Genomic DNA, 12,701 nt, shown 5'->3' with positions numbered 1-12,701 from the left:
AAAACCTGTCCCTATTTGTGGGCCTTGGTCCCACTTTTATTAAGGCTTTGGCCAGATTTCCTGCTCTAAGAGGTTGAGAAGTATGAAGTTGGGCGGCACAGTGGTGTATCAGTTAACATTGTCACCTTACAGCAAGAGGTTCTCTGGTTCAATTCTCAGCTGGGGTGCCTTCTGTGGATTGAGTTTGCATGTTCTGCCTGCATTCGCATGGGTTTCCACACATAATGCAAAGACATGCGTCTGGAGCATTTCTTCCCAGGCCTCCACTGAAAATAGGCTTTATCCTAGTCGGACATGTTAAAATTCAAATAAATAAATGTTAAAAATAAATGTTAATGTTAAATAAATAAATGTGACTGGGGTACATGATAAAACACCACACACAGGGTGATGGTCTGCATACCTCTCACTGTACATGTTTTTTGTAGAATGTCCAGCATTTCACCCCATATGTCTGCTGTGTTCCTCATGCATTTGTGTTTTTTCTGTACTATACTGCAAACAGCGGTCACTGACTTGTAACTACTGATGCAGTTAAATGATGGCCTTTACAACCTGCAGCTAATCTGACCTGTTGCAGCCTGCTGTTATACTAGCCACCTGCTTGGTTACTCAAAGCATGTATAATTTCTGTTTGTAGGTATAGCCCTTTGTGCCCCCATTTACTCTGGCTTTGTCCAGCTTTCTTATAGTAACAGATTTTGGGGTTATGGCAGTCTGTGGGAATACCACCATATGAGTACCTGACATGCAAAAGATGCTGGATGCTGCCAGATTCAACCATCAGCACCATTGCCCATGCTACTATCCATGGCCCAGTAAGCCACACCAGCCAACAGACAGAGGGGCTTTATTCCTTACAATATCAACAACATACAGGACTTGTCTGGCCTGCTAGTATATCATTGCAGACTTACTGTTACAGCAGTTGTATGGGGACACTGATGTGTTTGGGGTGGGGGATGACCAACCTATGGTCTGCTGGCATAGACTGTGGTGCAACTGCCCTGTGACCCCACTGTTTGGCCTCTCCATGGAATAATACCATGGAGTTTTCAGCCATGTGGCCTAGTGGATATTATGGGGGACATAATAGTGAACAGTGCACCTGTTGTCCCAAGGGGCTGTTAGATCTGTGCAAGTAGCCCAGTAGCTCACTATTGATCTCTGCAAGTAACCCAGTAGTACACTATATGTAGCCCACTATATTCCCTTACATACATGTAGCAGGTCCATATTGTAGTACCACTTACAAGTGGTGTATAGCAGAGTGGCTTACCTTGCAAATGCAGCAGTTGACAGACATGTAGTCCAGGGCTAACTCTGTCTGATGCATGCAGTCCACAGCCAATACATAGTGAGGTACAGGTTGTGTGGTCTGGCTGGCATAATTTTTACTAATATGCATGTGAGTCAGAGTAAGGTGTCAGTCCTTAGGGCCCGAGGTTGTCAGTGCATGTGCTATGCATTGTCTCCTGACCAAGGCCTGGGCATATTGGGCATGCTTACATCTGCCTACAGGAACAGCCTCATGGGGTTCCTCCTCCGAGTCCCCCTGTGAGTGTGGCTGTGGTGACTTAGGCACTGGTGGGGGACTGTGCATCCCTTCCCTTTGCTGATCCTGCTGCAGCTGTTTCCACAGGATCATATTATATAACATTGCACATACTGTGAACATCTGTGCACATGTGGCTGGAGAGTACTGCAGGGCTCCACAAGATATATTGAGGCACCGGAACCATGACTTCAACAGCACAAACACGTGATTTATGATGTTTCTATCTTGTGCATGTGCCTCATTATGGTGTTCTTCAGTGGGCATTCATGCATTTCTGATGGGTATCATCATTCATGGTTCCAGTGCATAGCCAGCATCCCCAAGTAAATGGCTGTGTAGGAAACCCCCCCCTACCAAACATCTGGTACAGCTGTGATACATGCCAGATATGGGAGTTGTGATAACTGCCAGGGCTACCAGCACACACATTCATGATAATGCCCTGGGCTTTGCACAGGACCTGACAGCTGAGGGAGTGGTACCCCATGCGGTTGATGTAGATTCTACCCTCTTCACCTGTTGGTGCCTTGATGTGTATGAGTGCAATCTATGGCACTCAGTACCTCAGGGTAATGTTCTACACAGTAGAAGAGTTGTATACTGCTGGCCCTCTCCTCAGGGGTGTGGGGAAAATAAATGTGCTCACTGGCACGTGGTCGCATGGCATCCAGGAACTGGTGGAGTACTCTAGAAGCAGATGTGTGTGACCCCCCCATCATGTCCCCAGTCGGTCTCTGGAAAGTACCTGTACCTAGTATCCTAAGGGCTACACATGCCATTGTTTTCAATGGGATGGGTTCCCCTCTGTTGGCTCTGGGTCTGAGTTGAGGGAGGCAGAGCTGACTGAGTTGTTGTAGTGTGTCCCTCCCCACCCTGTGGTGCTCTACAATCTCCAGCCCATGTAGCTCCTGGTAGGTTACCTGGGCCTGACCACTCTTCTTCTTCCCAGTCTAGGCCTATGGTCAGCATCAGCAACAGCTGCATTGACCTCAGAATCTAGCACATACATATGTAGCAGACCTGCAGCAGCCCCTAGCATTCTCTCAGTAAAATTCCCAAATATGTACTCCAATGGTGCAGAATATGGAGGAAAATCAGATTGTAGGTTGTATACAACCTTTATAGTGCTCTGCAGTAGGTGTGGCTTGTGTGGTTGGCTACCCATGATGCATTCCACCTGCCAAGTACATCATTAAGGGATTTAATGGCCCTAGTTTAAGTGAAACAGGGCTCATCAGTAATTAATATACTATTGGCTTTCTCAGCCTTTTTTTTTTTTTTTTGGCAGCCTTCCTTGCTGAGCACTGTGGCATGCCACAAAGATAAATAAAGTTTAGCAGTCAGTAGACACACCCCCATGGATGGAAGGTCATCTCAGCATGGGGGCTCACCAGGCAAACACCGTAAACATGATAAAACATGTGCCTCAGAGGTAAACACAGTTTAGCAGTCAGTGTACACTCCCCCCGCTCAGCTCAGAGGTGCAGCATGCAAACAGGTGCCGCTGGGCTCCAATGAGCTTAAAAGTTTGTGGACACACCCTCTTTTGATGTCAGCTACCTCTTCTGTGGACGCAACATGGTTCTGTGCTGACACAGATGGGATGTGCGGACACAGATACCCATTTGCACTATTCAGTAACCCCAGCCCATTTGCATACAGATCTGTGCACAGTACCTAGAAATTACACAGTTTCAAGCCCTACCTCGATAGCAACAACAGCAGTCTCACATTGTACATACTCCTCACAGGGTCCTATATGGCTTTACCAGAAAGGCTCATCCAGACTCTGCTACACTTTGCTGTGAAGGAAAGGTTAGTTTGCTGTTATTTTTTGTATTTCTGTATTGCCTTTCTATATTTTGAATACTGTAGTTTGTTTTCTTTATCTTGTGTTTTGCTTGCATTCTGTTTTAAACAGCATATTAAAACTTCAAAAGAGACCACAGCTCTCTCTGTTCTGAGTCAAGCAGAATTTTTCCCTCCCTCCCACCCATTTAAGTTGTCTTGTTAAATACCACTGTCTTTCTAGTTGCCTCTTATGTTAATCTGACCATATATCTCATTTCTCTCTACTTTCACTGGCTTATGTGAGTAATCACAAAACCATCACTTTTGAAATCCCACCCTTCAGTTATTTAAATTTATTGGCCATCCTACAGTATTTCATAGTACCAAAATACAAAGTAACCACCCTTTCAGTCCATCTTGCTGTTTTAAAATAGTAACTCTCCACTAAACCTTAACTTTTAAACAGGTAAAACTCAAGTTACCTACTTTCATATCTAACTTCTCTAGTGCACACTGCAGAGTGCATTCTTTTCAATCTTACCTTTAAGCATCCCTGTTACTAGCACTTTCTCTAATACCTAAAAGATCATCTCTACTTGACTCCAAGTAGACTTTTCTCTATCTGTTAAACCTAACACTTGCTCCTACAGTACTTATTACCTTGATACGGCACTCTTATAGATAGCACCCCAAAGGCAAAACCCCATTTCTCGGTCACCCACATCTCCGAATCTCTTTTAAAGTTTTTTTGTCTAGTCCTTCTAGCATGTCGAGGGATCAGTTGCTAGTGTCCTCTCCTGCTCAGCTGGTGAACCTGGGAATATTGAGGCAATGTTACAATTGCCTCATGTACTCAGACAACCCTCTCATGCTCCCACAAAACACAAATACATCAGATGCAACTATACGGCCAAACTGGAGGCTGAGCTCTCTCAACATAGGACTGGCAAGACACACTATAGACCCAGTCTCACATAGTACCATCACAACCTCAAATCATACACATAAACACACAAAGACATACTCGGCTCTGATCAAAAATCTACCAAAACAGCAGAGGCCACCAAAGCAGACACCCAAACAACCACCACCTCAGAACACAACACCTGCAACACATAGACCTCACAGTCAGAGTGTCAAACAGTCACAGCCCTTAAGGCCAAACACAATGCCAGACACACTAGTCATTGGTGACTCCATAGTCAGACACACTGCACCAGACTGAGTAAGGAGAAGGTCACAGTAAGCTGCCTGTCGGTGCTAGAAAAGCACTCAGGTCTCTCAACAGCAGGTACAAATACGACTCAGTCATTGTCCACGCTGGTGTAAGACTACATGAAAAGAGACATTGAGGAGCTCTCTGATTATGTAGCCCAGGCGACCCGATCTTGAGCAGTATCCTACCTTCACCAAGAATGATGCCACAATACAGAGATAAGATGATCAGCTTTAACAATTGGCTTAAACTCTGGTGTCATTCAAAGGGGATCCAATGTCTGTCTGCCTGGGATGACATGCTGGACAAGCCACGCTGTTTCTCAAAAAACGGCTTGCACCTGTCACGGATATTGGCAAAGGCTCTTGCCACCCCATAGTGCCTTTTTAGGCAAGGCTCAAATTCTAAACCTACCACCCTAGAACACAAAAAGGAAAAAACTAAGGGTAATGCTGCTCAATGCCAGAAGTCTAAATCTCAAAATGCAGGCCCTTCTCAGTATGGAGAACATCGATGTCTGTGCAGTGACAGAAACCTGGTTCAAGGCTCCTGAGAGCACCCCAGCACTATCAGGTTTTACCTCTTATCATGCGTTCCGGCCCCAAAATCCGGACAATACCAAGAAAGGAGGGGGTATCCATATTCATCAAAGACACCCACACCTCAAGACTGGTGGCAATGCATCGGAGACCATCCAGGTGCAATTAACCATAGGCAAGACTGCTCTGCAAATTGTAGCATGTTACAGGCCACCCTCACAAACTCAGGAACCTCACATGGCCTTCCTGAAAACACTAGAGGATAAATGTATCACCAAACACCATCATACTAGGTGACTTCAATTACCCTAATATAGACTGGGAACACTACTCAAGCCCAAACACCCTAGCCCAAAAGTTCCTGGAATTCATAAACTCAAATGCCATGGAACAACTAGTCACCATCCCCACAAGAGGAGAAAACATACTTGATCTCATCATCACGAACATGGGAGCACAATGTTCAACACCGAAGTATACCCCTCACTGGTGAGATCAGATCACAACTAATCTCGCTGGAGGTCCTCATCCCACCCCACCTGAAATAAAAAGACCACAGTAAAGAACCACACTTCTAAAGACTAGTGTGGTCTCCTTTAAGGAAACAGTACTCAAGCCGCTGAATCACTTACAAATGCCTTCTACCAGCACCTGCAGGACTGCATGGATAAGGCAATCCCAAGCAAAACAAAGACTCTTTGTACCAAAGGCAAGCGTCCAGTCTGGTGGACCCCAGCCATAAACAAACTCTACAACAAAGGAGGAAGCTACTACAAGATAGAGCAAAATCCTTAAAAGGTAAGACACCCTTGATCACTATAAGTAAAAACTAAGAGCTCTCATAAAATCATCCAAAGCAAATTTTGAGAGAAAAATAGCTAAAGACTCAAAAGACAATCATAAGGCCTTCTTTAGCTATGTTAGAAACCTGGGAGGAACCTCCCAGATATGCTCAGAACTAGTTCAAAATGATGTGAAGATTACTGATCCTACAGACATTGCCAACATACTGGCTGACAGGTTCAGTGCAAACTTCTCCCCTGCCCTCAGATATCTATACCAAGCGATTGCAGCCCCCAAACATCTCCATGAGAACTGCTCTCTCCAAAGCAAAAACACAGCATCCATGGGACCTGATGGTGTCCCCGGCTGTGTGCTCCACGAACTCAATGAGGAATTAAACCCACAGCTAGGACAGCTGTTTAATCATAGTCTTACCTCTGGATACGTACCCAGGGAGTGGCACTGCAACTGTGGTCCATTAGCTTGACAAGCCTTATCTGCAAAGCCATGGAGAGGATCATAATGGACCTCATAAATAAAGACATAGGGAATTTGCAGACTTTGGATCCATCCCAGTTTGGCTTTGTCAAAGGCAGATCATGCCTTCTAAACTTGGTTGACTTTTTGAAACAGTCACCAAAGCCATTGATGAGGAAAGGCAGTCCATACAGCCTACCTCGATCTGGCAAAGGCCTTCGATACAATACCCACTCGGTATCATTGAAAAACTCATCAGCTTAAATGTGAACCGATACATCACAAGATGGGTTGCAAACTGCCTGAGTGACAGAACACACAGGGTCAGAGTTGCTGGCGCCATGTCAGACTCAAAGCCTGTCACAAGTGGTGTACCACAGGGCTCAGTCCTGGCCCACTCTTGTTTGGCATCTACTTTTCCAAGTACAAGCAAACACAGGAGTGTTATGGCAGACAAAGTTTGCAGATGACTGCAAACCGGGCGCCGTAGTAGAAACACATCTGACACAGATATCCTTCAGAAGGGTCTCACAGAAACGGATAACTGGTGCCAGAGCCAGGGCCTAAAGTTAAATGCCAAAAATGCATAGTCATACCCTTCGGGAAAAACAAGGTTACCCTAGCTACCAAATAGGTGGCAATCCACTGAGCATAGAAGAAGTTATCAGGGACCTGGGGACCCAGGTTGATAGTAGTCTGTCATTCGACACCCATGTAGCTAAAGTAGTTAGGAAGACCTTCTACATTGCCCACCTTATCATGAAGGGATTCTCATCTAGATCAAGGGAGGTCATAGTCTCCCTATACTCATCACTCATCAGACCAATGATTGAGTACAATGCCCCATTCGAATGTATCTGACCCGACACTTGCAGCAGCTGGAGAGGCCACAAAAGTTCCTCACCAAAAGGATAAAGGGTCTCAAACATCTGTCCTATGCTGCCCGACTGAAAGAACTCCAGCTCTATTCAGTAAACACACATGCTCAGAGGTGACCTTTGCCTAACATACAAGGCCATGTCAAACCCAGATTTGATGAATATGCTTCACCTCAAAAATCTAGATCCGAGACTTAAAGGATAGATTCATCACCCAAAGACTCCCTATGCTGTGGAATAAAATCCCGGTATATGTGAGGCAGAGCACCTCGCTGGCCTTGTTCAAGAGAAATCTTGACCAATGGATGGATTACCTCAGTGTCTCTGCTCAACAGGGGCACAGCAAAATAAGGGTTATAGTTCCCCATACTAAAGGGCAGATAGCCTAGTATGAACCTATGAACCTATGAACCTATAATGCATTATTGTTATATACTCACAAATTCTGTTTTTTACAATATTGTTATATATTGTTTCCATAAAGGCATGTTTGTGCACCATGAAGTGCCTTGCAAACATACCCACAGTATTAAAAAAAAAAAGTTATTTTACATTATTTTCCATACGGTTTTGGACACACTGTGGTAAGTTTTGCACATATCTGTGTTTTCTCTGCTATTTCTGCCACTGTCAGTACACTTTTACAGCCCCTGGTGTAATTTTTACATTCTATACATGTAATTTTTCTGTGTACATTATAGACATCAACACGTGGTCTGCATGACTGCCTATCTGCTTGCTGGATCACTCTACCTGCCTCATTTGCATGCATTTCACCTGCTTATGAGGTGATCTGCATGCCACGGACACTTCCATGTTTGCAGGCTCGTGCATGCCCCTCAGCTCCATTTACTGGATCGCACATCTGCCTACTTTCATGTAAGCACCGTGCCACTATGAATACATGGCAAATAAGTCCATGTAGGCTTTATTGACCCCCCATGTCAATCTGATAAACAATGAAAGAAAAAAATTTGGTCAAGTGTAGGAGGAACAATGCTATACATACTAAAAGCCCCCTGACCAAGCTAAGAGGGTTAGTTAGTTAGTTAGTTAGTTAGTTAGTTAGTTAGTTAGTTAGTTAGTTAGTTAGTTAGTTAGTTAGTTAGTTAGTAATTGACATTTGATTACCAGGAAAGTCCGGTTAGATAGAAGCCCATTCTTAGCAGAGGCTGAGGAGAAAAGCTCCAAATTATTCTAAAACATTTAAGAACAATAATTTTACAATATTCAAAAATAAACAAAAATAAACAAAACCATCTGCACTTTAAATAATTATAACAAATTAGACATAATATAAAAACATTTGTTAATAAGCAATACAAGTTATATGACAATTATTTAATATTTAGAGACATTTTAGATTAAATTTGAAGGAAAAAATAGCTTCTCAGGCAAAGGACAACCAAACATTTTTCTACAGCTATATCTGTAACCTCAGTGGAAATGCACAACATTGGGCAGAACATGGAAATTGCATCATCCACACTGAGCCAGAGGCCACTGCTAACCTTTTGGCTGACAGGTTCAGCTCAAATTTCTCCCCCCACTCCCCTTGATAGTCCAAAGAAAATATGGGATACCACAAACCCCCTAACCATTACTAGGGAACAGGTCATCAATGCACTTTCCAAGGCCAAAAACACTGCATCAAATAATAATAAAAAAATAAAATAAATAATGTTGCACTTACACTGGGAACAAGTATGGGGCCTGTGTACTTGCTTGTCTTTATCTGCTTGTAAGTTTGGAGCTTTTCACCCCGGGCCGTCACTGAAAATGGACATATATCCAGCCGGACTATCCCGGTCAACAAATGTAAAATAATAAAATAAATATAATAAATCAATGGGCCTTGATAACATCTCAGGATGCTTAATAAATAGCATGAAACATGATCTCTCTGGTCCACTTGAATCAGTTTTCAACTGTAGCCTATAGTCAGGTTTTGTGCCCAAGGAATGGAAGATGGATATAATCATTTCCATTCATAAATGAGGTCCAACCACTGATCTGGCTGAATACAGGCACATAAGAGTGACCAGCTCATATGTAAAGCCATGGAAAGAATCATCATGTACATGATAAATGAGGAGATAGGTAACCTGCAAATGTCAAAACCATCACAGTTTGGCTTTGTTAAAGGAAGGTCATGCCTATTGAATCTGATAGACTTTTTTAAGAGGGCCACTAAAGCATTTGATGTAGATAAGGATGTGCACATAGCTTACTTTAATCTTTCCAAGGCTTTTGATATAATACCCCACTCAAGCATTATAGACAAGCTCACTAATTTAGGTATAAACCCTTTAATCATCCACTGGATAGCCAACTGGCTCACTTGTAGGACCCAGGAGGTCAAAATAGGTCAGATCACCTCCACCAAGAGGCCAGTCACTAACGGAATCCTCCAGGACTTGGTACTGGGTCCACTCCTTTTGGATCTATTTCTCTGAAATGTAAGCAAATGCTGAAAGTTTCTGGCTGACTAAGTTTGCCGATATTTGTAAGCTGGGGGTTATCATAGACTCCCCTGCAGACACTAGCATTCTTCAAGAAGGTCTATCTCTGACTAATAAATGGTGCCAAAGCCATCTTGTTAAACTCAATCCTAAGATATGCATAATTGTACCCTTTGGGAAGTCAAACATCCTGGCGAATTACCATGTTGATAATATGCCCCTAAGAGTTAACCCAGTGGTCAGAGATCTGGGTATGTATGTAGACAGTGGCCTTATCTTCGACCACCATATAGCCACAGTAGTGACAAAATCCTTATATGTTGCACAGCTTATAAGTAAGGCCATGGTATCTAGGTCCAAAGAGGTCATTATCCCACTGTACTCTGCTCTTATCAGACCAGTTATAGAGTGCAATGTTTCCTATGGTATGTACCTGACTAGGCATGTCCAACAACTAGAGTGACCTCAGAGGTTCCTTACAAAATCAGTACAAGACATAGCAATCCTGTCTTTTGTAGAGCACCTTAAAGGACTTTTCCTATACTCAGTCTCCTACAAATTGTTGACAGGTGATCTATGCCTGCCTTACAAGGCATTTGGAGACCCCATAATTATGAAACTCCTGCATATCCATAAGTTAAACAGTACCAAAAATGCAAGGTCTAATGACCTACATTTTGTCTCTGACTTAAACAGAACATGAATGAGAGAAAGAGATGTGTCCCAGAGACTGCTCCACCTATGGAACTGGCTTCCCTTCCATGTGAAATCGAGTTTGGCTATTACCCAGTTTAAGTGCAACCTAGATCAGTGGATGCCGAATAGGAAATTTACACCTGGCCTGGCACTCATGTCCCCTTATGGAAAGAGGTAGCTTATAAACATACCTCTCACCCTCTTAGAGCAAGAAATCTGGAAAAAGCCATAAAGAAAAGTGGCACATAGGACCAAAAATAGGGACAGTTTTTAAATATTGCTCTTACAAACTTAAAAAGTTTATAGAATAACAGTTTTTTGCATTAGCATGAATTTTCTGAATGGTATGAAATCTCAAACTCTGTCTGTCATTATTTTCTAACTTCAATCTTTAACGGTTTGCCACTTATTTGCCAGAAAACCACAATTTTATGAAAAACAGAAAAACACAAATATGAGGAAAAATCAGGACATTCTGCAGAAATCTGTACAGTTGAGAGGTAGCTTATAAATGCCTGGACCTCAATGTCCCACTTAGTTACAGGACATCATTGTTCTTTCAGGAAAACTTGGCGAGGTTTAGAAAGCCCCCCCCCCACCCCCACCCCGGGTCATTAGCCTGGTAACAGTTTATGACTCTATGAATGTATGAATTTATGAATCTATGAATCTATTCTCCTACACCTAAGAATTAAAATGATATCTGCTGGGTTTAACCTTGGTACCTTTTAATCTGTGAGAAAAGGGAATAATCTGTAAAATGGAATCCCGAATTTAGTATATGTAGGTCAAATATTAGATCATTCAGACTCCATTATCTAGGACCTGCTGTTATGAATATCAACAATTCAGATAGTTCCCAAGGGGTCCATAGATAAGATTTCTTTTTCTGACGGTGATGAAGAAAGTTCTGCGCATAATGTGTCTATCTTCTGGTGGAAGGCAGGGTTAGAGAATATATGCCTGACACTGTCTACAGGGCTTGTCAGATGTACTTAGCAGAAAAGTCATATAGGGTACCTAAGACAGAGCACAGTGATGTCATTTCTCATTCATGTCCCTTTATTTTGCAAGGTAAGCAGTAGGAATCGTTGGTCATTTGCAATGGTAGGTACCAAGATTGCATTGCAGTGCATGGCGTGCCAACATTTTGCTCTGAAATTGTGAAAAAAATAGTTTGTTAAGGCCTTCTGTGACATAAAAAAAAAGAAGAAAAACTCAACAGGCTTAACCACCCCTCATCACTGCTATGTTCTAGCCACATGCTAGCACATTAACAGAGGCCAGTGGCCACCACAGAAGGGTCACTGGAAGGTCTACTTCATTCAGCAATGTGCTAACAGATTTTAAAGCTGTTTTTGCTTTCTATTGCTCTTCATAAGTTCGTAGGTGATTACTAGCTAAAGGCACAAGAACCTTTATAAGCCTAGCCAATAATACCCAGGATATGACAATAGTATATCTTAATTCCCCAGATATGAAATGGGGCAGTATCAGGGTAGTGAGTCTTTGGGTGTTGGAGCCCTGAGTCATTTTACAGACTGCTTCTGTCCATAAGGGACACGAGCAGTACCCCAGGAGTGAATGTTTGTATCCCCATCCATTTATCCATATTCTTTTTGAAGAGTGTGGGGGTGGGCTTTGTTTTACAGAGCTGGGAAGTTTATTCCATAGACAAGGTAGCCTTTGGGATATGAATCTCTTCTGTAATGGCCATTCTCTGTATGGCAATAGTTAGCTACACTAACAAAAATGTAAAATACCTAGAACTTTAACACTTTTTTTCTGCAACTTTTATAGTACATGGGATCAGGTAAAGCTCCCTGCACTACAAAGAATTATGAGATTGTTATGTGTTCTCAGCATGAATGTCAAGACACTTTCTGAGCGTCATTCATGAGGTAAAGCAACCATGTCTTGGACACATAACAAACTGGTTATTAGCAAACATCATATCATAATCATCTATGTTATCTATATCCTTTCACCCAAACAAATTGCAAAGAGGATGTGACTGGGATGGTAGAAGACTGCATCTGACTGTAGCACTGCTGGAAATATTAGCAAATAAAGTCAAGAAATTAGCAGAAAACACTATTATGCTTATATGAAGAGTCAGTGACCCTCTACCTTACACTTATCTCCATGCCTGTATAAATAAGATAATTCATTTTAAAGGGTTCTCTTTCATTTAGTCCAGGATCAGCGTCTAAAGGTTCATTTTCTTGCAGCTGAACACTCATCTGTATATTCTAATATTAGAACTCGAACACATGACTGTCTGTAAATATACTTTCTACA

Source organism: Protopterus annectens, chromosome 12.part0, assembly GCF_019279795.1.
Source record: "Protopterus annectens isolate FY-2018-M chromosome 12.part0, PAN1.0, whole genome shotgun sequence".
Lineage (NCBI taxonomy): Eukaryota > Metazoa > Chordata > Ceratodontiformes > Protopteridae > Protopterus > Protopterus annectens.
This window is presented reverse-complemented; position numbering follows the sequence as displayed.